The sequence below is a fragment of the Heterodontus francisci genome, chromosome 6, assembly GCF_036365525.1.
Source record: "Heterodontus francisci isolate sHetFra1 chromosome 6, sHetFra1.hap1, whole genome shotgun sequence".
Taxonomy (NCBI): Eukaryota; Metazoa; Chordata; class Chondrichthyes; order Heterodontiformes; family Heterodontidae; genus Heterodontus; species Heterodontus francisci.
Window position 1 is genome coordinate 158,176,109 of NC_090376.1, and position 27,080 is coordinate 158,203,188.

The following is a 27,080-nucleotide window of genomic DNA, read 5'->3' on the forward strand; positions in this document are numbered from 1 at the left end:
GTAAGAGAGTGTCAGAGAGTGTCAGAGAGTGATAGAGAGTGATAGAGAGTAATAGAGAGTGTCAGAGAGTGTCAGAGAGTGATAGTGAGTGTCTGAGAGTGTCAGAGAGTGTCAGAGAGTGTCTGAGAGTGTCAGAGAGTTACTGATAGAGTCAGAGAGTGTCAGAGAGTGATAGAGAGTGTCAGAGAGTTTCTGAGAGTTTCAGAGAGTGTCAGAGAGTGTCTGAGAGTGTCAGAGAGTGTCAGAGAGTGATAGTGATTGTCTGAGACTGTCAGAGAGTGATAGTGAGTGTCTGAGAGTGATAGAGAGTGTCAGAGAGTGTCAGAGAGTGTCAGAGAGTGGTAGAGAGTTTCAGAGAGTGTCTGAGAGTGTCAGAGAGTGATAGTGAGTGTCTGAGAGTGTCAGAGAGTGATAGAGAGTGATAGAGAGTGTCAGAGAGTGTCTGAGAGTGACAGAGAGTGATAGAGTGTGTCTGAGAGTGTCAGAGAGTGTCAGAGATTGATAGAGAGTGATAGAGTGTGTCTGAGAGTGTCAGAGAGTGTCAGAGAGTGATAGAGAGTGATAGAGAGTGTCAGAGAGTGTCTGAGAGTGACAGAGAGTGACAGAGAGTGATAGAGTGTGTCTGAGAGTGTCAGAGAGTGACAGAGAGTGACAGAGAGTGATAGAGTGTGTCCGAGAGTGTCAGAGAGTGTCAGAGAGTGTTAGAGAGTGATAGAGAGTGTCAGAGAGTGTCAGAGAGTGTCAGAGAGTGATAGTGAGTGTCTGAGAGTGTCAGAGAGTGTCTGAGAGTGTCAGAGAGTGACAGAGAGTGATAGAGTGTGTCTGAGAGTGTCAGAGAGTGATAGAGAGTGATAGAGAGTGTCAGAGAGTGTCAGAGAGTGTCAGAGAGTGATAGCCAGTGTCAGAGAGTGTCAGAGAGTGTCAGAGAGTGACAGAGAGTGATAGAGTGTGTCTGAGAGTGTCAGAGAGTGTCAGAGAGTGATAGAGAGTGATAGAGAGTGATAGAGAGTGTCAGAGAGTGTCAGAGAGTGTCAGAGAGTGATTGTGAGTGATAGAGTGTGTCTGAGAGTGTCAGAGAGTGTCAGAGAGTGATAGTGAGTGTCTGAGAGTGTCAGAGAGTGTCAGAGAGTGACAGAGAGTGATAGAGTGTGTCTGAGAGTGTCAGAGAGTGATAGAGAGTGATAGAGAGTGTCAGAGAGTGTCTGAGACTGTCAGAGAGTGATAGAGAGTGTCAGAGAGTGTAAGAGAGTGTCAGAGAGTGTCAGAGAGTGATAGAGAGTGATAGAGAGTAATAGAGAGTGTCAGAGAGTGTCAGAGAGTGATAGTGAGTGTCTGAGAGTGTCAGAGAGTGTCAGAGAGTGTCTGAGAGTGTCAGAGAGTTACTGATAGAGTCAGAGAGTGTCAGAGAGTGATAGAGAGTGTCAGAGAGTTTCTGAGAGTTTCAGAGAGTGTCAGAGAGTGTCTGAGAGTGTCAGAGAGTGATAGAGAGTGATAGAGAGTGATAGAGAGTGATAGAGAGTGTCAGAGAGTGTCAGAGAGTGATAGAGAGTGATAGAGAGTGTCAGAGAGTGTCAGAGAGTGTCTGAGAGTGTTAGAGAGTGATAGAGAGTGATAGAGAGTGTCAGAGAGTGTCAGAGAGTGATAGAGAGTGTCAGAGAGTGTAAGAGAGTGATAGAGAGTGATAGAGAGTGTCTGAGAGTGTCAGAGAGTGATAGAGAGTGTCAGAGAGTGTCAGAGAGTGATAGAGAGTGATAGAGAGTTTCAGAGAGTGTCAGAGAGTGTCTGAGAGTGTCAGAGAGTGATAGAGAGTGATAGAGAGTGTCAGAGAGTGTCAGAGAATGTCAGAGAGTGATAGTGAGTGTCTGAGAGCGTCTGAGAGTGTCAGAGAGTGATAGAGAGTGTCAGAGAGTGTCAGAGCATGTCAGAGAGTGATAGTGAGTGTCTGAGAGCGTCTGAGAGTGTCAGAGAGTGATAGAGAGTGTCAGAGAGTTTCAGAGAGTGATAGAGAGTGATAGAGAGTGTCAGAGAGTGTCAGAGAGTGATAGAGAGTGATAGAGAGTGATAGAGAGTGTCAGAGAGTGTCAGAGAGTGTCAGAGAGTGATAGAGAGTGTCAGAGAGTGTCAGAGAGTGTCAGAGAGTGATAGAGAGTGATAGAGAGTTTCAGAGAGTGTCAGAGAGTGTCTGAGAGTGTCAGAGAGTGATAGAGAGTGATAGAGAGTGTCAGAGAGTGTCAGAGAGTGATAGAGAGTGATAGAGAGTTTCAGAGAGTGTCAGAGAGTGTCTGAGAGTGTCAGAGAGTGATAGAGAGTGTCAGAGAGTGTCAGAGAGTGTCTGAGAGTGTAAGAGAGTGATAGAGAGTGATAGAGAGTGTCAGAGAGTGTCAGAGAGAGTATGAGAGTGTCAGAGAGTGATAGAGAGTGTCAGAGAGTGTCAGAGAGTGATAGAGAGTGATAGAGAGTTTCAGAGAGTGTCAGCGAGTGTCTGAGAGTGTCAGAGAGTGATAGAGAGTGATAGAGAGTGTCAGAGAGTGTCAGAGAGTGATAGAGAGTGTCAGAGAGTGTAAGAGAGTGATAGAGAGTGTCAGAGAGTGTCAGAGAGTGTCTGAGAGTGTCAGAGAGTGATAGAGAGTGTCAGAGAGTGTCAGAGAGTGATAGAGAGTGATAGAGAGTTTCAGAGAGTGTCAGAGAGTGTCTGAGAGTGTCAGAGAGTGATAGAGAGTGATAGAGAGTGTCAGAGAGTGTCAGAGAATGTCAGAGAGTGATAGTGAGTGTCTGAGAGCGTCTGAGAGTGTCAGAGAGTGATAGAGAGTGTCAGAGAGTGATAGAGAGTGATAGAGAGTGTCAGAGAGTGTCAGAGAGTGATAGAGAGTGTCAGAGAGTGTAAGAGAGTGATAGAGAGTGTCAGAGAGTGTAAGAGAGTGATAGAGACTGATAGAGAGTGTCAGAGAGTGTCAGAGAGTGTCTGAGAGTGTCAGAGAGTGATAGAGAGTGTCAGAGAGTGTCAGAGAGTGATAGAGAGTGATAGAGAGTTTCAGAGAGTGTCAGAGAGTGTCTGAGAGTGTCAGAGAGTGATAGAGAGTGATAGAGAGTGTCAGAGAGTGTCAGAGAGTGATAGAGAGTGTCAGAGAGTGTAAGAGAGTGATAGAGAGTGATAGAGAGTGTCAGAGAGTGTCAGAGAGTGTCTGAGAGTGTCAGAGAGTGATAGAGAGTGTCAGAGAGTGTCAGAGAGTGATAGAGAGTGATAGAGAGTTTCAGAGAGTGTCAGAGAGTGTCTGAGAGTGTCAGAGAGTGATAGTGAGTGTCTGAGAGCGTCTGAGAGTGTCAGAGAGTGATAGAGAGTGTCAGAGAGTGTCAGAGAGTGATAGAGAGTGATAGAGAGTGTCAGAGAGTGTCAGAGAGTGATAGAGAGTGTCAGAGAGTGTAAGAGAGTGATAGAGAGTGATAGAGAGTGTCAGAGAGTATCAGAGAGTGTCTGAGAGTGTCAGAGAGTGATAGAGAGTGTCAGAGAGTGTCAGAGAGTGATAGAGAGTGATAGAGAGTTTCAGAGAGTGTCAGAGAGTGTCAGAGAGTGATAGAGAGTGATAGAGAGTGTCAGAGAGTGTCAGAGAATGTCAGAGAGAGATAGAGAGTGTCAGAGAGTGTCAGAGAGTGATAGAGAGTGATAGAGAGTGATAGAGAGTGTCAGAGAGTGTCAGAGAGTGATAGTGATTGTCTGAGACTGTCAGAGAGTGATAGAGAGTGTCAGAGAGTGTAAGAGAGTGTCAGAGAGTGTCAGAGAGTGATAGAGAGTGATAGAGAGTAATAGAGAGTGTCAGAGAGTGTCAGAGAGTGATAGTGAGTGTCTGAGAGCGTCTGAGAGTGTCAGAGAGTGATAGAGAGTGTCAGAGAGTGTCAGAGAGTGATAGAGAGTGATAGAGAGTGTCAGAGAGTGTCAGAGAGTGATAGAGAGTGTCAGAGAGTGTAAGAGAGTGATAGAGAGTGATAGAGAGTGTCAGAGAGTATCAGAGAGTGTCTGAGAGTGTCAGAGAGTGATAGAGAGTGTCAGAGAGTGTCAGAGAGTGATAGAGAGTGATAGAGAGTTTCAGAGAGTGTCAGAGAGTGTCAGAGAGTGATAGAGAGTGATAGAGAGTGTCAGAGAGTGTCAGAGAATGTCAGAGAGAGATAGAGAGTGTCAGAGAGTGTCAGAGAGTGATAGAGAGTGATAGAGAGTGATAGAGAGTGTCAGAGAGTGTCAGAGAGTGATAGTGATTGTCTGAGACTGTCAGAGAGTGATAGAGAGTGTCAGAGAGTGTAAGAGAGTGTCAGAGAGTGTCAGAGAGTGATAGAGAGTGATAGAGAGTAATAGAGAGTGTCAGAGAGTGTCAGAGAGTGATAGTGAGTGTCTGAGAGTGTCAGAGAGTGTCAGAGAGTGTCTGAGAGTGTCAGAGAGTTACTGATAGAGTCAGAGAGTGTCAGAGAGTGATAGAGAGTGTCAGAGAGTTTCTGAGAGTTTCAGAGAGTGTCAGAGAGTGTCTGAGAGTGTCAGAGAGTGTCAGAGAGTGATAGTGATTGTCTGAGACTGTCAGAGAGTGATAGTGAGTGTCTGAGAGTGATAGAGAGTGTCAGAGAGTGTCAGAGAGTGTCAGAGAGTGATAGAGAGTTTCAGAGAGTGTCAAAGAGTGTCAGAGAGTGATAGTGAGTGTCTGAGAGTGTCAGAGAGTGATAGAGAGTGATAGAGAGTGTCAGAGAGAGTCTGAGAGTGACAGAGAGTGATAGAGTGTGTCTGAGAGTGTCAGAGAGTGTCAGAGATTGATAGAGAGTGATAGAGTGTGTCTGAGAGTGTCAGAGAGTGTCAGAGAGTGATAGAGAGTGATAGAGAGTGTCAGAGAGTGTCTGAGAGTGACAGAGAGTGATAGAGTGTGTCTGAGAGTGTCAGAGAGTGACAGAGAGTGACAGAGAGTGATAGAGTGTGTCCGAGAGTGTCAGAGAGTGTCAGAGAGTGATAGAGAGTGATAGAGAGTGTCAGAGAGTGTCAGAGAGTGTCAGAGAGTGATAGTGAGTGTCTGAGAGTGTCAGAGAGTGTCAGAGAGTGTCAGAGAGTGATAGTGAGTGTCTGAGAGTGTCAGAGAGTGTCAGAGAGTGACAGAGAGTGATAGAGTGTGTCTGAGAGTGTCAGAGAGTGACAGAGAGTGACAGAGAGTGATAGAGTGTGTCCGAGAGTGTCAGAGAGTGTCAGAGAGTGATAGAGAGTGATAGAGAGTGTCAGAGAGTGTCAGAGAGTGTCAGAGAGTGATAGTGAGTGTCTGAGAGTGTCAGAGAGTGTCAGAGAGTGTCAGAGAGTGATAGTGAGTGTCTGAGAGTGTCAGAGAGTGTCAGAGAGTGACAGAGAGTGATAGAGTGTGTCTGAGAGTGTCAGAGAGTGATAGAGAGTGATAGAGAGTGTCAGAGAGTGTCAGAGAGTGTCAGAGAGTGATAGTGAGTGTCAGAGAGTGTCAGAGAGTGTCAGAGAGTGACAGAGAGTGATAGAGTGTGTCTGAGAGTGTCAGAGAGTGTCAGAGAGTGATAGAGAGTGATAGAGAGTGATAGAGAGTGTCTGAGAGTGTCAGAGAGTGTCAGAGAGTGACAGAGAGTGATAGAGTGTGTCAGAGTGTCAGAGAGTGTCAGAGAGTGATAGTGAGTGTCTGAGAGTGTCAGAGAGTGTCAGAGAGTGACAGAGAGTGATAGAGTGTGTCTGAGAGTGTCAGAGAGTGATAGAGAGTGATAGAGTGTGTCTGAGAGTGTCAGAGAGTGACAGAGAGTGACAGAGAGTGATAGAGTGTGTCCGAGAGTGTCAGAGAGTGTCAGAGAGTGATAGAGAGTGATAGAGAGTGTCAGAGAGTGTCAGAGAGTGTCAGAGAGTGATAGTGAGTGTCTGAGAGTGTCAGAGAGTGTCAGAGAGTGTCAGAGAGTGATAGTGAGTGTCTGAGAGTGTCAGAGAGTGTCAGAGAGTGACAGAGAGTGATAGAGTGTGTCTGAGAGTGTCAGAGAGTGATAGAGAGTGATAGAGAGTGTCAGAGAGTGTCAGAGAGTGTCAGAGAGTGATAGTGAGTGTCAGAGAGTGTCAGAGAGTGTCAGAGAGTGACAGAGAGTGATAGAGTGTGTCTGAGAGTGTCAGAGAGTGTCAGAGAGTGATAGAGAGTGATAGAGAGTGATAGAGAGTGTCTGAGAGTGTCAGAGAGTGTCAGAGAGTGACAGAGAGTGATAGAGTGTGTCAGAGTGTCAGAGAGTGTCAGAGAGTGATAGTGAGTGTCTGAGAGTGTCAGAGAGTGTCAGAGAGTGACAGAGAGTGATAGAGTGTGTCTGAGAGTGTCAGAGAGTGATAGAGAGTGATAGAGAGTGTCAGAGAGTGTCAGAGAGTGGTAGAGAGTGATAGAGAGTGTCAGAGAGTGTCAGAGAGTGTCAGAGAGTGATAGTGAGTGTCAGAGAGTGTCAGAGAGTGTCAGAGAGTGACAGAGAGTGATAGAGTGTGTCTGAGAGTGTCTGAGAGTGTCAGAGAGTGTCAGAGAGTGACAGAGAGTGATAGAGTGTGTCAGAGTGTCAGAGAGTGTCAGAGAGTGATAGTGAGTGTCTGAGAGTGTCAGAGAGTGTCAGAGAGTGACAGAGAGTGATAGAGTGTGTCTGAGAGTGTCAGAGAGTGATAGAGAGTGATAGAGAGTGTCAGAGAGTGTCAGAGAGTGATAGAGAGTGATAGAGAGTGTCAGAGAGTGTCAGAGAGTGTCAGAGAGTGATAGTGAGTGTCAGAGAGTGTCAGAGAGTGTCAGAGAGTGACAGAGAGTGATAGAGTGTGTCTGAGAGTGTCAGAGAGTGTCAGAGAGTGATAGAGAGTGATAGAGAGTGATAGAGAGTGTCAGAGAGTGTCAGAGAGTGTCAGAGAGTGATTGTGAGTGTCTGAGAGTGTCAGAGAGTGTCAGAGAGTGACAGAGAGTGATAGAGTGTGTCTGAGAGTGTCAGAGAGTGTCAGAGAGTGTCAGAGAGTGACAGAGAGTGATAGAGTGTGTCTGAGAGTGTCTGAGAGTGTCAGAGAGTGTCAGAGAGTGATAGTGAGTGTCTGAGAGTGTCAGAGAGTGTCAGAGAGTGACAGAGAGTGATAGAGTGTGTCTGAGAGTGTCAGAGAGTGTCAGAGAGTGATAGAGAGTGTCAGAGAGTGTCAGAGAGTGATAGAGAGTGATAGAGAGTTTCAGAGAGTGTCAGAGAGTGTCTGAGAGTGTCAGAGAGTGATAGTGAGTGTCTGAGAGCGTCTGAGAGTGTCAGAGAGTGATAGAGAGTGTCAGAGAGTGTCAGAGAGTGATAGAGAGTGATAGAGAGTGTCAGAGAGTGTCAGAGAGTGATAGAGAGTGTCAGAGAGTGTAAGAGAGTGATAGAGAGTGATAGAGAGTGTCAGAGAGTATCAGAGAGTGTCTGAGAGTGTCAGAGAGTGATAGAGAGTGTCAGAGAGTGTCAGAGAGTGATAGAGAGTGATAGAGAGTTTCAGAGAGTGTCAGAGAGTGTCAGAGAGTGATAGAGAGTGATAGAGAGTGTCAGAGAGTGTCAGAGAATGTCAGAGAGAGATAGAGAGTGTCAGAGAGTGTCAGAGAGTGATAGAGAGTGATAGAGAGTGATAGAGAGTGTCAGAGAGTGTCAGAGAGTGATAGTGATTGTCTGAGACTGTCAGAGAGTGATAGAGAGTGTCAGAGAGTGTAAGAGAGTGTCAGAGAGTGTCAGAGAGTGATAGAGAGTGATAGAGAGTAATAGAGAGTGTCAGAGAGTGTCAGAGAGTGATAGTGAGTGTCTGAGAGTGTCAGAGAGTGTCAGAGAGTGTCTGAGAGTGTCAGAGAGTTACTGATAGAGTCAGAGAGTGTCAGAGAGTGACAGAGAGTGTCAGAGAGTTTCTGAGAGTTTCAGAGAGTGTCAGAGAGTGTCTGAGAGTGTCAGAGAGTGTCAGAGAGTGATAGTGATTGTCTGAGACTGTCAGAGAGTGATAGTGAGTGTCTGAGAGTGATAGAGAGTGTCAGAGAGTCTCAGAGAGTGTCAGTGAGTGATAGAGAGTTTCAGAGAGTGTCAGAGAGTGTCAGAGAGTGATAGTGAGTGTCTGAGAGTGTCAGAGAGTGATAGAGAGTGATAGAGAGTGTCAGAGAGAGTCTGAGAGTGACAGAGAGTGATAGAGTGTGTCTGAGAGTGTCAGAGAGTGTCAGAGAGTGTCAGAGATTGATAGAGAGTGATAGAGTGTGTCTGAGAGTGTCAGAGAGTGTCAGAGAGTGATAGAGAGTGATAGAGAGTGTCAGAGAGTGTCTGAGAGTGACAGAGAGTGATAGAGTGTGTCTGAGAGTGTCAGAGAGTGACAGAGAGTGACAGAGAGTGATAGAGTGTGTCCGAGAGTGTCAGAGAGTGTCAGAGAGTGATAGAGAGTGATAGAGAGTGTCAGAGAGTGTCAGAGAGTGTCAGAGAGTGATAGTGAGTGTCTGAGAGTGTCAGAGAGTGTCAGAGAGTGTCAGAGAGTGATAGTGAGTGTCTGAGAGTGTCAGAGAGTGTCAGAGAGTGACAGAGAGTGATAGAGTGTGTCTGAGAGTGTCAGAGAGTGATAGAGAGTGATAGAGAGTGTCAGAGAGTGTCAGAGAGTGTCAGAGAGTGATAGTGAGTGTCAGAGAGTGTCAGAGAGTGTCAGAGAGTGACAGAGAGTGATAGAGTGTGTCTGAGAGTGTCAGAGAGTGTCAGAGAGTGATAGAGAGTGATAGAGAGTGTCAGAGAGTGTCAGAGAGTGACAGAGAGTGATAGAGTGTGTCTGAGAGTGTCAGAGAGTGATAGAGAGTGATAGAGAGTGTCAGAGAGTGTCAGAGAGTGATAGAGAGTGATAGAGAGTGTCAGAGAGTGTCAGAGAGTGTCAGAGAGTGATAGTGAGTGTCAGAGAGTGTCAGAGAGTGTCAGAGAGTGACAGAGAGTGATAGAGTGTGTCTGAGAGTGTCAGAGAGTGTCAGAGAGTGATAGAGAGTGATAGAGAGTGATAGAGAGTGTCAGAGAGTGTCAGAGAGTGTCAGAGAGTGATTGTGAGTGTCTGAGAGTGTCAGAGAGTGTCAGAGAGTGACAGAGAGTGATAGAGTGTGTCTGAGAGTGTCAGAGAGTGTCAGAGAGTGATAGTGAGTGTCTGAGAGTGTCAGAGAGTGTCAGAGAGTGACAGAGAGTGATAGAGTGTGTCTGAGAGTGTCAGAGAGTGATAGAGAGTGTCAGAGAGTTTCTGAGACTGTCAGAGAGTGATAGAGAGTGTCAGAGAGTGTAAGAGAGTGTCAGAGAGTGTCAGAGAGTGATAGAGAGTGTCAGAGAGTTTCTGAGAGTTTCAGAGAGTGTCAGAGAGTGTCTGAGAGTGTCAGAGAGTGACAGAGAGTGATAGAGAGTGATAGAGAGTGATAGAGAGTGTCAGAGAGTGTCAGAGAGTGATAGAGAGTGATAGAGAGTGATAGAGAGTGTCAGAGAGTGTCAGAGAGTGATAGTGAGTGTCTGAGAGTGATAGAGAGTGATAGAGAGTTTCAGAGAGTGGCAGAGAGTGTCTGAGAGTGTCAGAGAGTGATAGCGAGTGATAGAGAGTGTCAGAGTGTCAGAGAGTGTCAGAGAGTGATAGAGAGTGATAGAGAGTGATAGAGAGTAATAGAGAGTGTCAGAGAGTGTCAGAGAGTGATAGTGAGTGTCTGAGTGTGTCAGAGAGTGTCAGAGAGAGTCTGAGAGTGTCAGAGAGTTAATGATAGAGTCAGAGAGTGTCAGAGAGTGATGGAGAGTGTCAGAGAGTGTCAGAGAGGGATAGAGAGTGATAGAGTGTGTCAGACAGTGTCAGAGAGTGATAGAGAGTGATAGAGAGTGTCAGAGAGTGTCAGAGAGTGTCAGAGAGTGTCAGAGAGTGATAGAGAGTGATAGAGAGTTTCAGAGAGTGTCAGAGAGTGTCTGAGAGTGTCAGAGAGTGATAGAGAGTGATAGAGAGTGTCAGAGAGTGTCAGAGAGTGATAGAGAGTGATAGAGAGTTTCAGAGAGTGTCAGAGAGTGATAGAGAGTGTCAGAGAGTGTCAGAGAGTGATAGAGAGTGATAGAGAGTGTCAGAGAGTGATAGAGAGTGATAGAGAGTGTGAGAGAGTGTCAGAGAGTGTCAGAGACTGATAGCGATTGTCAGAGAGTGTCAGAGAGTGATAGAGAGTGATAGAGAGTGTCAGAGAGTGTCAGAGAGTGTCAGAGAGTGATAGTGAGTGTCTGAGAGTGTCAGAGAGTGTCAGAGAGTGACAGAGAGTGTCAGAGTGTGTCAGAGAGTGATAGAGAGTGATAGAGAGTGTCAGAGAGTGTCTGAGAGTGTCAGAGAGTGATAGAGAGTGTCAGAGAGTGTCAGAGAGTGATAGAGAGTGTCAGAGAGTGTCTGAGAGTGTCAGAGAGTGTCAGAGAGTGATAGTGTCTGAGAGTGTCTGAGAGTGTCAGAGAGTGATAGAGAGTGATAGAGAGTGTCAGAGAGTGTCAGAGAGTGATAGAGAGTGTCAGAGAGTGTCAGAGAGTGATAGAGAGTGATAGAGAGTGTCAGAGAGTGTCAGAGAGTGTCAGAGAGTGATAGAGAGTGATAGAGAGTTTCAGAGAGTGTCTGAGAGTGTCAGAGAGTGTCAGAGAGTGATAGAGAGTGTCTGAGAGTGTCAGAGAGTGATAGAGAGTGATAGAGAGTGTCAGAGAGTGTCAGAGAGTGATAGAGAGTGTCAGAGAGTGTCAGAGAGTGATAGAGAGTGTCAGAGAGTGTCAGAGAGTGATAGAGAGTGATAGAGAGTGATAGAGAGTGATAGAGAGTGTCAGAGAGTGTCTGAGAGTGTCAGAGAGTGATAGAGAGTGATAGAGAGTGTCTGAGAGTGTCAGAGAGTGTCAGAGAGTGATAGAGAGTGTCTGAGAGTGTCAGAGAGTGATAGAGAGTGATAGAGAGTGTCAGAGAGTGTCAGAGAGTGATAGAGAGTGTCAGAGAGTGTCAGACAGTGATAGAGAGTGATAGAGAGTGTCAGAGAGTGTCAGAGAGTGTCAGAGAGTGTCAGAGAGTGATAGAGAATGATAGAGAGTTTCAGAGAGTGTCTGAGAGTGTCAGAGAGTGTCAGAGAGTGATAGAGAGTGTCTGAGAGTGTCAGAGAGTGATAGAGAGTGATAGAGAGTGTCAGAGAGTGTCAGAGAGTGTCAGAGAGTGTCAGAGAGTGATAGAGAGTGTCAGAGAGTGTCAGAGAGTGTCAGAGAGTGAAAGAGAGTGATAGAGAGTGATAGAGAGTGTCAGAGAGTGTCTGAGAGTGTCAGAGAGTGATAGAGAGTGATAGAGAGTGTCAGAGAGTGTCTGAGAGTGTCAGAGAGTGTCAGAGAGTGATAGAGAGTGTCAGAGAGTGTCAGAGAGTGTCTGAGAGTGTCAGAGAGTGTCAGAGAGTGATAGAGAGTGTCTGAGAGTGTCAGAGAGTGATAGAGAGTGATAGAGAGTGTCAGAGAGTGTCAGAGAGTGATAGAGAGTGTCAGAGAGTGTCAGAGAGTGATAGAGAGTTTCAGAGAGGCTCAGAGAGTGTCTGAGAGTGTCAGAGAGTGATAGAGAGTGATAGAGAGTGATAGAGAGTGTCAGAGAGTGATAGAGAGTTTCAGAGAGTGTCTGAGAGTGTCAGAGAGTGATAGAGAGTGATAGAGAGTGTCAGAGAGTGTCAGAGAATGTCAGAGAGTGATAGTGAGTGTCTGAGAGTTTCAGAGAGTTTCAGAGAGTGTCTGAGAGTGTCAGAAATTGATAGAGTGTGATAGAGAGTGTCAGAGAGTGTCAGAGAGTGTCAGAGAGTGTCTGAAAGTGTCTGAGAGTGATAGAGAGTGATAGAGAGTGTCAGAGAGTGTCAGAGAGTGTCAGAGAGTGATAGTGAGTGTCTGAGAGTGATAGAGAGTGTCAGAGAGTATCAGAGAGTGTCAGAGAGTGATAGAGAGTTTCAGAGAGTGTCAGAGAGTGTCAGAGAGTGATAGTGAGTGTCTGAGAGTGTCAGAGAGTGATAGAGATTGATAGAGAGTGTCAGAGAGTGTCTGAGAGTGACAGAGAGTGATAGAGTGTGTCTGAGAGTGTCAGAGAGTGACAGAGAGTGATAGAGTGTGTCTGAGTGTGTCAGAGAGTGTCAGAGAGTGATAGAGAGTGATAGAGAGTGTCAGAGAGTGTCAGAGAGTGTCAGAGAGTGATAGTGAGTGTCTGAGAGTGTCAGAGAGTGTCAGAGAGTGATAGTGAGTGTCTGAGAGTGTCAGAGAGTGTCAGAGAGTGATAGTGAGTGTCTGAGAGTGTCAGAGAGTGTCAGAGAGTGATAGTGAGTGTCTGAGAGTGTCAGAGAGTGTCAGAGAGTGACAGAGAGTGATAGAGTGTGTCTGAGAGTGTCAGAGAGTGTCAGAGAGTGATAGAGAGTGATAGAGAGTGTCAGAGAGTGTCAGAGAGTGTCAGAGAGTGATAGTGAGTGTCAGAGAGTGTCAGAGAGTGTCAGAGAGTGACAGAGAGTGATAGAGTGTGTCTGAGAGTGTCAGAGAGTGTCAGAGAGTGATAGAGAGTGATAGAGAGTGATAGAGAGTGTCAGAGAGTGTCAGAGAGTGATAGTGAGTGTCTGAGAGTGTCAGAGAGTGTCAGAGAGTGACAGAGAGTGATAGAGTGTGTCTGAGAGTGTCAGAGAGTGTCAGAGAGTGATAGAGAGTGTCAGAGAGTGTCAGAGAGTGATAGAGAGTGTCAGAGAGTGATAGAGAGTGATAGAGAGTGATAGAGAGTTTCAGAGAGTGTCAGAGAGTGTCAGAGAGTGTCTGAGAGTGTCAGAGAGTGTCAGAGAGTGTCGGAGAGTGATAGAGAGTGATAGAGAGTTTCAGAGAGTGTCAGAGAGTGTCTGAGAGTGTCAGAGAGTGATAGAGAGTGATAGAGAGTGTCAGAGAGTGATAGAGAGTGTCAGAGAGTGTCAGAGAGTGTCTGAGAGTGTCAGAGAGTGATAGAGAGTGATAGAGAGTGTCAGAGAGTGTCAGAGAGTGTCAGAGAGTGTCAGAGAGTGATAGAGAGTGTCAGAGTGTGATAGAGAGTGTCAGAGAGTGTCAGAGAGTGTAAGAGAGTGTCTGAGAGTGTCAGAGAGTGTCTGAGAGTGTCAGAGAGTGATAGGGAGTTTCAGAGAGTGTCAGAGAGTGATAGAGAGTGTCTGAGAGTGTCAGAGAGTGTCTGAGAGTGTCAGAGAGTGATAGAGAGTGATAGAGAGTGATAGAGAGTGTCAGACAGTGTCAGAGACTGATAGAGAGTGATAGAGAGTTTCAGAGAGTGTCAGAGAGTGTCAGAGAGTGTCTGAGAGTGTCTGAGAGTGTCAGAGAGTGATAGAGAGTGTCAGAGAGTGTCAGAGAGTTATAGAGAGTGATAGAGAGTGATAGAGAGTGATAGAGAGTGTCAGAGAGTGATAGAGAGTGTCAGAGAGTGTCAGAGAGTGATATAGAGTGATAGAGAGTGTCAGAGCGTGTCAGAGAGTGTCAGAGAGTGATAGAGAGTGTCAGAGAGTGATAGAGAGTGATAGAGAGTTTCAGAGAGTTTCAGAGAGTGTCTGAGAATGTCAGAGAGTGATAGAGAGTGTCAGAGATTGTCAGAGAGTGTCAGAGAGTGTCAGAGAGTGATATAGAGTGATAGAGAGTGTCAGAGAGTGTCTGAGAGTGTCTGAGAGTGTCAGAGAGTGTCAGAGAGTGTCTGAGAGTGTCTGAGAATGTCAGAGAGTGTCAGAGAGTGTCAGAGAGTGATAGTGAGTGTCTGAGAGCGTCTGAGAGTGTCAGAGAGTGATAGAGAGTGTCAGAGAGTGTCAGAGAGTGATAGAGAGTGATAGAGAGTGTCAGAGAGTGTCAGAGAGTGCTAGAGAGTTTCAGAGAGTGTAAGAGAGTGATAGAGAGTGATAGAGAGTGTCAGAGAGTGTCAGAGAGTGTCTGAGAGTGTCAGAGAGTGATAGAGAGTGTCAGAGAGTGTCAGAGAGTGATAGAGAGTGATAGAGAGTTTCAGAGAGTGTCAGAGAGTGTCTGAGAGTGTCAGAGAGTGATAGAGAGTGATAGAGAGTGTCAGAGAGTGTCAGAGAATGTCAGAGAGTGATAGAGAGTGTCAGAGAGTGTCAGAGAGTGATAGAGAGTGATAGAGAGTGATAGAGAGTGTCAGAGAGTGTCAGAGAGTGTCAGAGAGTGATAGTGATTGTCTGAGACTGTCAGAGAGTGATAGAGAGTGTCAGAGAGTGTAAGAGAGTGTCAGAGAGTGTCAGAGAGTGATAGAGAGTGATAGAGAGTAATAGAGAGTGTCAGAGAGTGTCAGAGAGTGATAGTGAGTGTCTGAGAGTGTCAGAGAGTGTCAGAGAGTGTCTGAGAGTGTCAGAGAGTTACTGATAGAGTCAGAGAGTGTCAGAGAGTGATAGAGAGTGTCAGAGAGTTTCTGAGAGTTTCAGAGAGTGTCAGAGAGTGTCTGAGAGTGTCAGAGAGTGTCAGAGAGTGATAGTGATTGTCTGAGACTGTCAGAGAGTGATAGTGAGTGTCTGAGAGTGTCAGAGAGTGATAGAGAGTGATAGAGAGTGATAGAGAGTGTCAGAGAGTGATAGAGAGTGATAGAGAGTGTCAGAGAGTGTCAGAGAGTGATAGAGAGTGTCAGAGAGTGATAGAGAGTTTCAGAGAGTGTCTGAGAGTGTCAGAGAGTGATAGAGAGTGTCAGAGAGTGTCAGAGAGTGTCAGAGAGTAAAATAGTGTAAAAGAGAGTGATAGAGACTGTCACAGAGTGTCTGAGAGTGTCAGAGTGTGTCAGAGAGTGATAGAGAGTGTCAGAGAGTTTCAGTGAGTGTCTGAGAGTGTCAGAGAGAAATAGAGAGTGATAGAGAGTGTCAGAGAGTGTCAGAGAGTGTCAGAGAGTGATAGAGAGTGATAGAGAGTTTCAGAGAGTGTCAGAGAGTGTCTGAGAGTGTCTGAGATTGTCAGAGAGTGATAGTGAGTGTCTGAGAGTGTCAGAGAGTGATAGAGAGTGTCAGAGAGTGATAGAGAGTGTCAGAGAGTGTCAGAGAGTGTCAGAGAGTAAAAGAGAGTAAAAGAGAGTGATAGAGAGTGTCAGAGAGTGTCTGAGAGTGTCAGAGTGTGTCAGAAAGTGATAGAGAGTGTCAGAGAGTGTCAGAAATTGTCAGAGAGTGATAGAGAGTGATAGAGAGTTTCAGAGAGTTTCAGCGAGTGTCTGAGAGTGTCAGAGAGAAATAGAGAGTGATAGAGAGTGTCAGAGAGTGTCAGAGAGTGTCAGAGAGTGTTAGAGAGTGATAGAGAGTTTCAGAGAGTGTCAGAGAGTGTCAGAGAGTGTCTGAGAGTGTCTGAGATTGTCAGAGAGTGTCAGAGAGTGATAGTGAGTGTCTGAGAGTGTCAGAGAGTGATAGAGAGTGTCAGAGAGTGATAGAGAGTGTCAGAGAGTGATAGAGAGTGTCAGAGAGTGTCAGAGAGTGTCAGAGAGTGATAGAGAGTGTCAGAGAGTGATAGAGAGTGATAGAGAGTGTCAGAGAGTGTCAGAGAGTGATAGTGAGTGTCTGAGAGTGTCAGAGAGTGATAGAGAGTGATAGAGAGTGTCAGAGAGTGATAGAGAGTGTCAGAGAGTGTCAGAGAGTGTCAGAGAGTGTCTGAGAGTGTCAGAGAGTGATAGAGAGTGATAGAGAGTGATAGAGAGTGTCAGAGAGTGTCAGAGAGTGTCAGAGAGTGATAGAGAGTGTCAGAGAGTGATAGAGAGTGTCAGAGAGTGTCAGAGATTGTCAGAGAGTGATAGTGAGTGTCTGAGATTGTCAGAGAGTGTCAGAGAGTGATAGTGAGTGTCTGAGATTGTCAGAGAGTGTCAGAGAGTGATAGAGAGTGATAGAGAGTGATAGAGAGTGTCAGAGAGTGTCAGAGAGTGTCAGAGAGTGATAGAGAGTGTCAGAGAGTGATAGAGAGTGTCAGAGAGTGTCAGAGATTGTCAGAGAGTGATAGTGAGTGTCTGAGAGTGTCAGAGAGTGATAGAGAGTGATAGAGAGTGATAGAGAGTGTCAGAGAGTGATAGAGAGTGTCAGAGAGTGTCAGAGAGTGTCAGAGAGTGATAGAGAGTGATAGAGTGTGTCAGAGAGTGTCAGAGAGTGTCAGAGAGTGATAGAGAGTGATGGAGAGTGTCTGAGAGTGTCAGAGAGTGTCTGAGAGTGTCAGAGAGTGATAGAGAGTGATAGAGAGTGATAGAGAGTGATAGAGAGTGTCAGAGAGTGTCAGAGAGTGATAGAGAGTTTCAGAGAGTGTCAGAGAGTGTCTGAGAGTGTCTGAGAGTGTCAGAGAGTGATAGAGAGTGTCAGAGAGTGTCAGAGAGTGATAGAGAGTGATAGAGAGTGATAGAGAGTTTCAGAGAGTGTCAGAGAGTGATAGAGAGTGTCAGAGAGTGTCAGAGAGTGATAGAGAGTGACAGAGAGTGTCAGAGCGTGTCAGAGAGTGTCAGAGAGTGATAGAGAGTGTCAGAGAGTGATAGAGAGTGATAGAGAGTTTCAGAGAGTTTCAGAGAGTGTCTGAGAGTGTCAGAGAGTGATAGAGAGTGATAGAGAGTGTCAGAGAGTGTCAGAGAGTGATAGAGAGTGATAGAGAGTGATAGAGAGTTTCAGAGAGTGTCTGAGAGTGTCAGAGAGTGTCAGAGAGTGTCGGAGAGTGATAGAGAGTGATAGAGAGTTTCAGAGAGTGTCAGAGAGTGTCAGAGAGTGTCAGAGAGTGTCTGAGAGTGTCAGAGAGTGTCAGAGAGTGATAGAGAGTGATAGAGAGTGTCAGAGAGTGTCAGAGAGTGTCTGAGAGTGTCAGAGAGTGATAGACAGTGATAGAGAGTGTCAGAGAGTGTCAGAGAGTGATAGAGAGTGTCAGAGAGTGTCAGAGAGTGTCTGAGAGTGTCAGAGAGTGATAGAGAGTGATAACGAGTGTCAGAGAGTGTCAGAGAGTGTCAGAGAGTGATAGAGAGTGATAGAGAGTGTCAGAGAGTGTCAGAGAGTAATAGAGAGTGATAGAGAGTTTCAGAGAGTGTCAGAGAGTGTCTGAGAGTGATAGAGAGTGATAGAGAGTGTCAGAGAGTGTCAGAGAGTGTCAGAGAGTGATAGAGAGTGATGGAGAGTGTCTGAGAGTGTCAGAGAGTGTCTGAGAGTGTCAGAGAGTGATAGAGAGTGATAGAGAGTGATAGAGAGTGATAGAGAGTGTCAGAGAGTGTCAGAGAGTGATAGAGAGTTTCAGAGAGTGTCAGAGAGTGTCTGAGAGTGTCTGAGAGTGTCAGAGAGTGATAGAGAGTGTCAGAGAGTGTCAGAGAGTGATAGAGAGTGATAGAGAGTGATAGAGAGTTTCAGAGAGTGTCAGAGAGTGATAGAGAGTGTCAGAGAGTGTCAGAGAGTGTCAGAGAGTGATAGAGAGTGTCAGAGAGTGATAGAGAGTGATAGAGAGTTTCAGAGAGTTTCAGCGAGTGTCTGAGAGTGTCAGAGAGAAATAGAGAGTGATAGAGAGTGTCAGAGAGTGTCAGAGAGTGTCAGAGAGTGTCAGAGAGTGATAGAGAGTTTCAGAGAGTGTCAGAGAGTGTCAGAGAGTGTCTGAGATTGTCAGAGAGTGTCAGAGAGTGATAGTGAGTGTCTGAGAGTGTCAGAGAGTGATAGAGAGTGTCAGAGAGTGATAGAGAGTGTCAGAGAGTGATAGAGAGTGTCAGAGAGTGTCAGAGAGTGTCAGAGAGTGATAGAGAGTGATGGAGAGTGTTTGAGAGTGTCAGAGAGTGTCTGAGAGTGTCAGAGAGTGATAGAGAGTGATAGAGAGTGTCAGAGCGTGTCAGAGAGTGTCAGAGAGTGATAGAGAGTGATAGAGAGTGATAGAGAGTTTCAGAGAGTGTCAGAGAGTGTCTGAGAGTGTCTGAGAGTGTCAGAGAGTGATAGAGAGTGATAGAGAGTGTCAGAGCGTGTCAGAGAGTGATAGAGAGTGATAGAGAGTTTCAGAGAGTGTCAGAGAGTGTCTGAGAGTGTCTGAGAGTGTCAGAGAGTGATAGAGAGTGATAGAGTGTGTCAGAGAGTGTCAGAGAGTGATAGAGAGTGATGGAGAGTGTCTGAGAGTGTCAGAGAGTGTCAGAGAGTGATAGAGAGTGATAGAGAGTCTCAGAGAGTGATAGAGAGTGTCAGAGAGTGTCAGAGAGTGTCTGAGAATGTCAGAGAGTGATAGAGAGTGATAGAGAGTGTCAGAGAGTGTCAGAGAGTGTCAGAGAGTGTCAGAGAGTGATAGAGAGTGTCTGAGAGTGTCAGAGAGTGATATAGAGTGATAGAGAGTGTCAGAGAGTGTCGGAGAGTGATAGAGAGTGGTAGAGAGTTTCAGAGAGTGTCAGAGAGTGTCTGAGAGTGTCAGAGAGTGATAGAGAGTGATAGAGCGTGTCAGAGAGTGATAGAGAGTGTCAGAGAGTGTCAGAGAGTGTCTGAGAGAGATAGAGAGTGATAGAGAGTGTCAGAGAGTGTCAGAGAGTGTCAGAGAGTGATAGAGAGTGTCTGAGAGTGTCAGAGAGTGATATAGAGTGATAGAGAGTGTCAGAGAGTGTCGGAGAGTGATAGAGAGTGATAGAGAGTTTCAGAGAGTGTCAGAGAGTGTCTGAGAGTGTCAGAGAGTGATAGAGAGTGATAGAGCGTGTCAGAGAGTGATAGAGAGTGTCAGAGAGTGTCAGAGAGTGTCTGAGAGAGATAGAGAGTGATAGAGAGTGTCAGAGAGTGTCTGAGAGTGTCAGAGAGTGATAGAGAGTGATAGAGAGTGTCAGAGAGTGATAGAATGTGATAGAGATTGTCAGAGAGTGATAGAGAGTGTCAGAGAGTGTCAGAGAGTGTCAGAGAGTGATGTAGAGTGAGAGAGAGTGTCAGAGAGTGTCGGAGAGTGATAGAGAGTGATAGAGAGTTTCAGAGAGTGTCAGAGAGTGTCTGAGAGTGTCAGAGAGTGATAGAGCGTGTCAGAGAGTGATAGAGAGTGTCAGAGAGTGTCTGAGAGTGTCAGAGAGTGATAGAGAGTGATAGTGAGTGTCAGAGAGTGTCAGAGAGTGTCAGAGAGTGTCAGAGAGTGTCAGAGAGTGATAGAGAGTGATAGAGAGTGTCAGAGAGTGTCGGAGAGTGATAGAGAGTGATAGAGTGTGTCAGAGAGTGTCAGTTAGTGTCAGAGAGTGTCAGAGAGTGATAGAGAGTGATAGAGAGTTTCAGAGAGTGTCAGAGAGTGTCTGAGAGTGATAGAGAGTGATAGAGAGTGTCAGAGAGTGTCAGAGAGTGATAGAGAGTGTCTGAGAGTGTCAGAGAGTGTTTGAGAGTGTCAGAGAGTGATAGAGAGTGATAGAGAGTGATAGAGAGTGTCAGAGAGTGTCAGAGAGTGTCAGAGAGTGATAGAGTGTGATAGAGAGTTTCAGAGAGTGTCAGAGAGTGTCTGAGAGTGTCTGAGAGTGTCAGAGAGTGATAGAGAGTGATAGAGAGTGATAGAGCGTGTCAGAGAGTGTCAGAGAGTGATAGAGAGTGTCAGAGAGTGATAGAGAGTGATAGAGAGTGTCAGAGAGCGATAGAGAGTGATAGAGAATGTCAGAGAGTGTCAGAGAGAGTCAGAGAGTGATAGAGAGTGCCAGAGAGTGTCAGAGAGTGTCAGAGAGTGATAGAGAGTGATAATGAGTTTCAGAGAGTGTCAGAGAGTGTCTGAGAGTGATAGAGAGTGATAGAGAGTGTCAGAGAGTGTCAGAGAGTGTCAGAGAGTGTCAGAGAGTGATAGAAAGTGATAGAGAGTTTCAGAGAGTGTTAAAGAGTGTCAGAGAGTGTCTGAGAGTGTCAGAGAGTGATAGAGAGGGACGGAGAGTGTCAGAGAGTGTCAGAGAGTCATAGAGAGTGATAGAGAGTGTCAGAGAGTGTCAGAGAGTGATAGAGAGTGATAGAGAGTTATAGAGAGTTTCAGAGAGTGTCAGAGAGTGATAGTGAGTGTCTGAGAGTGTCAGAGAGTGATATAGAGTGACAGAGAGTGTCAGAGAGTGTCAGAGAGTGATAGAGAGTGATAGAGAGGGTCAGAGCGTGTCAGAGAGTGTCAGAGAGTGATAGAGATTGTCAGAGAGTGATAGAGAGTGATAGAGAGTTTCAGAGAGTTTCAGAGAGTGTCTGAGAGTGTCTGAGAGTGTCAGAGAGCGATAGAGAGGGATAGAGAGTGTCAGAGAGTGTCAGAGAGTGTCAGAGAGTGTCAGAGAGTGATAGAGAGTGAAAGAGAGTTTCAGAGAGTTTCAGAGAGTGTCTGAGATTGTCTGAGAGTGATAGAGAGTTTCAGAGAGCTTCAGAGAGTGTCAGAGAGTGTCTGAGAGTGTCAGAGAGTGATGGAGAGTGATAGAGAGTGATAGAGAGTGTCAGAGAGCGATAGAGAGTGATAGAGACAGTCAGAGAGTGTCAGAGAGAGTCAGAGAGTGATAGAGATTGCCAGAGAGTGTCAGAGAGTGTCAGAGAGTGATAGAGAGTGATAATGAGTTTCAGAGAGTGTCAGAGAGTGTCTGAGAGTGATAGAGAGTGATAGAGAGTGTCAGAGAGTGTCAGAGAGTGTCAGAGAGTGATAGAAAGTGATAGAGAGTTTCAGAGAGTGTTAAAGAGTGTCAGAGAGTGTCTGAGAGTGTTAGAGAGTGATAGAGAGTCTCAGAGAGTGTCAGAGAGTGTCAGAGAGTGATAGAGAGTGATAGAGAGTGTCAGGGAGTGTCAGAGAGTGTCAGAGAGTGATAGTGAGTGTCAGAGAGTGATAGAGAGTGATAGAGAGTTTCAGAGAGTGGTAGTGAGTGTCTGAGAGTGTCAGAGAGTGATAGAGAGTGTCAGAGAGTGTCAGAGAGTGATATAGAGTGATAGAGAGTGTCAGTGAGTGTCAGAGAGTGTCAGAGAGTGATAGTGAGTGTCAGAGAGAGTCAGAGAGTGGTAGAGAGTGATAGAGAGTGTCAGAGAGTGATGGAGACTGTCAGAGAGTGATGGAGAGTGATAGAGAGTGTCAGAGAGTGTCAGAGAGTCTCAGAGAGTGATATAGAGTGATAGAGAGTGTCAGAGAGTGTCGGAGAGTGATAGAGAGTGATAGAGAGTTTCAGAGAGTGTCAGAGAGTGTCAGAGAGTGATAGAGAGTGATAGAGAGTGTCAGAGAGTGATAGAGAGTTTCAGAGAGTGTCAGAGAGTGTCTGAGAGTGTCAGAGAGTGATAGAGAGTGATAGAGAGTGTCAGAGAGTGATAGTGAGTGTCAGAGAGTGTCAGAGAGTGTCTGAGAGTGTCAGAGAGTGATAGAGAGTGATAGAGAGTGTCAGAGAGTGTCGGAGAGTGATAGAGAGTGATAGAGAGTTTCAGAGAGTGTCAGAGAGTGTCTGAGAGTGTCAGAGAGTGTCAGAGAGTGTCGGAGAGTGATAGAGAGTGATAGAGAGTTTCAGAGAGTGTCAGAGAGTGTCAGAGAGTGTCTGAGAGTGTCAGAGAGTGATAGAGAGTGATAGAGAGTGTCAGAGAGTGTCAGAGAGTGTCTGAGAGTGTCAGAGAGTGATAGAGAGTGATAGAGAGTGTCAGAGAGTGTCAGAGAGTGATAGAGAGTGTCAGAGAGTGTCAGAGAGTGTCAGAGAGTGATAGAGAGTGATAACGAGTGTCAGAGAGTGTCAGAGAGTGTCAGAGAGTGATAGAGAGTGATAGAGAGTGTCAGAGAGTGTCAGAGAGTAATAGAGAGTGATAGAGAGTTTCAGAGAGTGTCAGCGAGTGTCTGAGAGTGATAGAGAGTGATAGAGTGTGTCAGAGAGTGTCAGAGAGTGTCAGAGAGTGATAGAGAGTGATGGAGAGTGTCTGAGAGTGTCAGAGAGTGTCTGAGAGTGTCAGAGAGTGATAGAGAGTGATAGAGAGTGATAGAGAGTGATAGAGAGTGTCAGAGAGTGTCAGAGAGTGATAGAGAGTTTCAGAGAGTGTCAGAGAGTGTCTGAGAGTGTCTGAGAGTGTCAGAGAGTGATAGAGAGTGTCAGAGAGTGTCAGAGAGTGATAGAGAGTGATAGAGAGTGATAGAGAGTTTCAGAGAGTGTCAGAGAGTGATAGAGAGTGTCAGAGAGTGTCAGAGAGTGATAGAGAGTGACAGAGAGTGTCAGAGCGTGTCAGAGAGTGTCAGAGAGTGATAGAGAGTGTCAGAGAGTGATAGAGAGTGATAGAGAGTTTCAGAGAGTTTCAGAGAGTGTCTGAGAGTGTCAGAGAGTGATAGAGAGTGATAGAGAGTGTCAGAGAGTGTCAGAGAGTGATAGAGAGTGATAGAGAGTGATAGAGAGTTTCAGAGAGTGTCTGAGAGTGTCAGAGAGTGTCAGAGAGTGTCGGAGAGTGATAGAGAGTGATAGAGATTTTCAGAGAGTGTCAGAGAGTGTCAGAGAGTGTCTGAGAGTGTCAGAGAGTGATAGAGAGTGATAGAGAGTGTCAGAGAGTGTCAGAGAGTGTCTGAGAGTGTCAGAGAGTGATAGACAGTGATAGAGAGTGTCAGAGAGTGTCAGAGAGTGATAGAGAGTGTCAGAGAGTGTCAGAGAGTGTCTGAGAGTGTCAGAGAGTGATAGAGAGTGATAACGAGTGTCAGAGAGTGTCAGAGAGTGTCAGAGAGTGATAGAGAGTGATAGAGAGTGTCAGAGAGTGTCAGAGAGTAATAGAGAGTGATAGAGAGTTTCAGAGAGTGTCAGAGAGTGTCTGAGAGTGATAGAGAGTGATAGAGAGTGTCAGAGAGTGTCAGAGAGTGTCAGAGAGTGATAGAGAGTGATGGAGAGTGTCTGAGAGTGTCAGAGAGTGTCAGAGAGTGTCTGAGAGTGTCAGAGAGTGTCAGAGAGTGATAGAGAGTGATAGAGAGTGATAGAGAGTGTCAGAGAGTGTCAGAGAGTGATAGAGAGTTTCAGAGAGTGTCAGAGAGTGTCTGAGAGTGTCTGAGAGTGTCAGAGAGTGATAGAGAGTGTCAGAGAGTGTCAGAGAGTGATAGAGAGTGATAGAGAGTGATAGAGAGTTTCAGAGAGTGTCAGAGAGTGATAGAGAGTGTCAGAGAGTGTCAGAGAGTGATAGAGAGTGACAGAGAGTGTCAGAGCGTGTCAGAGAGTGTCAGAGAGTGATAGAGAGTGTCAGAGAGTGATAGAGAGTGATAGAGAGTTTCAGAGAGTTTCAGCGAGTGTCTGAGAGTGTCAGAGAGAAATAGAGAGTGATAGAGAGTGTCAGAGAGTGTCAGAGAGTGTCAGAGAGTGATAGAGAGTTTCAGAGAGTGTCAGAGAGTGTCAGAGAGTGTCTGAGAGTGTCTGAGATTGTCAGAGAGTGTCAGAGAGTGATAGTGAGTGTCTGAGAGTGTCTGAGATTGTCAGAGAGTGTCAGAGAGTGATAGTGAGTGTCTGAGAGTGTCAGAGAGTGATAGAGAGTGTCAGAGAGTGATAGAGAGTGTCAGAGAGTGTCAGAGAGTGTCAGAGAGTGATAGAGAGTGATGGAGAGTGTTTGAGAGTGTCAGAGAGTGTCTGAGAGTGTCAGAGAGTGATAGAGAGTGATAGAGAGTGTCAGAGCGTGTCAGAGAGTGATAGAGAGAGATAGAGAGTTTCAGAGAGTGTCAGAGAGTGTCTGAGAGTGTCTGAGAGTGTCAGAGAGTGATAGAGAGTGATAGAGAGTGATAGAGAGTTTCAGAGAGTGTCAGAGAGTGTCTGAGAGTGTCTGAGAGTGTCAGAGAGTGATAGAGAGTGATAGAGAGTGTCAGAGCGTGTCAGAGAGTGATAGAGAGTGATAGAGAGTTTCAGAGAGTGTCAGAGAGTGTCTGAGAGTGTCTGAGAGTGTCAGAGAGTGATAGAGAGTGATATAGAGTGATAGAGAGTGTCAGAGAGTGTCGGAGAGTGATAGAGAGTGGTAGAGAGTTTCAGAGAGTGTCAGAGAGTGTCTGAGAGTGTCAGAGAGTGATAGAGAGTGATAGAGCGTGTCAGAGAGTGATAGAGAGTGTCAGAGAGTGTCAGAGAGTGTCTGAGAGAGATAGAGAGTGATAGAGAGTGTCAGAGAGTGTCAGAGAGTGTCAGAGAGTGATAGAGAGTGTCAGAGAGTGTCAGAGAGTGATATAGAGTGATAGAGAGTGTCAGAGAGTGTCGGAGAGTGATAGAGAGTGATAGAGAGTTTCAGAGAGTGTCAGAGAGTGTCTGAGAGTGTCAGAGAGTGATAGAGAGTGATAGAGCGTGTCAGAGAGTGATAGAGAGTGTCAGAGAGTGTCAGAGAGTGTCTGAGAGAGATAGAGAGTGATAGAGAGTGTCAGAGAGTGTCTGAGAGTGTCAGAGAGTGATAGAGAGTGATAGAGAGTGTCAGAGAGTGATAGAATGTGATAGAGATTGTCAGAGAGTGATAGAGAGTGTCAGAGAGTGTCAGAGAGTGTCAGAGAGTGATGTAGAGTGAGAGAGAGTGTCAGAGAGTGTCGGAGAGTGATAGAGAGTGATAGAGAGTTTCAGAGAGTGTCAGAGAGTGTCTGAGAGTGTCAGAGAGTGATAGAGCGTGTCAGAGAGTGATAGAGAGTGTCAGAGAGTGTCTGAGAGTGTCAGAGAGTGATAGAGAGTGATAGTGAGTGTCAGAGAGTGTCAGAGAGTGTCAGAGAGTGTCAGAGAGTGTCAGAGAGTGATAGAGAGTGATAGAGAGTGTCAGAGAGTGTCGGAGAGTGATAGAGAGTGATAGAGTGTGTCAGAGAGTGTCAGAGAGTGTCAGAGAGTGTCAGAGAGTGATAGAGAGTGATAGAGAGTTTCAGAGAGTGTCAGAGAGTGTCTGAGAGTGATAGAGAGTGATAGAGAGTGTCAGAGAGTGTCAGAGAGTGATAGAGAGTGTCTGAGAGTGTCAGAGAGTGTTTGAGAGTGTCAGAGAGTGATAGAGAGTGATAGAGAGTGTCAGAGAGTGTCAGAGAGTGATAGAGTGTGATAGAGAGTTTCAGAGAGTGTCAGAGAGTGTCTGAGAGTGTCTGAGAGTGTCAGAGAGTGATAGAGAGTGATAGAGAGTGATAGAGCGTGTCAGAGAGTGTCAGAGAGTGATAGAGAGTGTCAGAGAGTGATAGAGAGTGATAGAGAGTGTCAGAGAGTGTCAGAGAGTGATAGAGAGTGATAGAGAGTGTCAGAGAGTGTCAGAGAGTGATAGAGAGTGATAGAGAGTGTCAGAGCGTGTCAGAGAGTGTCAGAGAGTGATAGAGAGTGTCAGAGAGTGTCAGAGAGTGATAGAGAGTGATAGAGAGTGTGAGAGCGTGTCAGAGAGTGTCAGAGAGTGATAGAGAGTGTCAGAGAGTGATAGAGAGTGATAGAGAGTTTCAGAGAGTTTCAGAGAGTGTCTGAGAGTGTCTGAGAGTGTCTGAGAGTGTCAGAGAGCGATAGCGAGGGATAGAGAGTGTCAGAGAGTGTCAGAGAGTGTCAGAGAGTGATAGAGAGTGATAGAGAGTTTCAGAGAGTGTCAGAGAGTGTCTGAGATTGTCTGAGAGTGATAGAGAGTTTCAGAGAGTTTCAGAGAGTGTCAGAGAGTGTCTGAGAGTGTCAGAGAGTGATGGAGAGTGATAGAGAGTGATAGAGAGTGTCAGAGAGCGATAGAGAGTGATAGAGACTGTCAGAGAGTGTCGGAGAGAGTCAGAGAGTGATAGAGAGTGCCAGAGAGTGTCAGAGAGTGTCAGAGAGTGATAGAGAGTGATAATGAGTTTCAGAGAGTGTCAGAGAGTGTCTGAGAGTGATAGAGAGTGATAGAGAGTGTCAGAGAGTGTCAGAGAGTGTCAGAGAGTGTCAGAGAGTGATAGAAAGTGATAGAGAGTTTCAGAGAGTGTTAAAGAGTGTCAGAGAGTGTCTGAGAGTGTCAGAGAGTGATAGAGAGTGTCAGAGAGTGTCAGAGAGTGTCAGAGAGTGATAGAGAGTGATAGAGAGTGTCAGAGAGTGTCAGAGAGTGATATAGAGTGATAGAGAGTTATAGAGAGTTTCAGAGAGTGTCAGAGAGTGATAGTGAGTGTCTGAGAGTGTCAGAGAGTGATATAGAGTGATAGAGAGTGTCAGAGAGTGTCAGAGAGTGATAGAGAGTGATAGAGAGTGTCAGAGCGTGTCAGAGAGTGTCAGAGAGTGATAGAGAGTGTCAGAGAGTGATAGAGAGTGATAGAGAGTTTCAGAGAGTTTCAGAGAGTGTCTGAGAGTGTCTGAGAGTGTCAGAGAGCGATAGAGAGGGATAGAGAGTGTCAGAGAGTGTCAGAGAGTGTCAGAGAGTGATAGAGAGTGAAAGAGAGTTTCAGAGAGTTTCAGAGAGTGTCAGAGAGTGTCTGAGATTGTCTGAGAGTGATAGAGAGTTTCAGAGAGTGTCAGAGAGTGTCTGAGAGTGTCAGAGAGTGATGGAGAGTGATAGAGAGTGATAGAGAGTGTCAGAGAGCGATAGAGAGTGATAGAGACAGTCAGAGAGTGTCAGAGAGAGTCAGAGAGTGATAGAGATTGCCAGAGAGTGTCAGAGAGTGTCAGAGAGTGATAGAGAGTGATAATGAGTTTCAGAGAGTGTCAGAGAGTGTCTGAGAGTGATAGAGAGTGATAGAGAGTGTCAGAGAGTGTCAGAGAGTGTCAGAGAGTGATAGAAAGTGATAGAGAGTTTCAGAGAGTGTTAAAGAGTGTCAGAGAGTGTCTGAGAGTGTTAGAGAGTGATAGAGAGTGTCAGAGAGTGTCAGAGAGTGTCAGAGAGTGATAGAGAGTGATAGAGAGTGTCAGGGAGTGTCAGAGAGTGTCAGAGAGTGATAGTGAGTGTCAGAGAGTGTCAGAGAGTGATAGAGAGTGATAGAGAGTTTCAGAGAGTGGTAGTGAGTGTCTGAGAGTGTCAGAGAGTGATAGAGAGTGTCAGAGAGTGTCAGAGAGTGATATAGAGTGATAGAGAGTGTCAGTGAGTGTCAGAGAGTGTCAGAGAGTGATAGTGAGTGTCAGAGAGAGTCAGGGAGTGGTAGAGAGTGATAGAGAGTGTCAGAGAGTGATGGAGACTGTCAGAGAGTGATGGAGAGTGATAGAGAGTGTCAGAGAGTGTCAGAGAGTCTCAGAGAGTGATATAGAGTGATAGAGAGTGTCAGAGAGTGTCGGAGAGTGATAGAGAGTGATAGAGAGTGTCAGAGAGTGT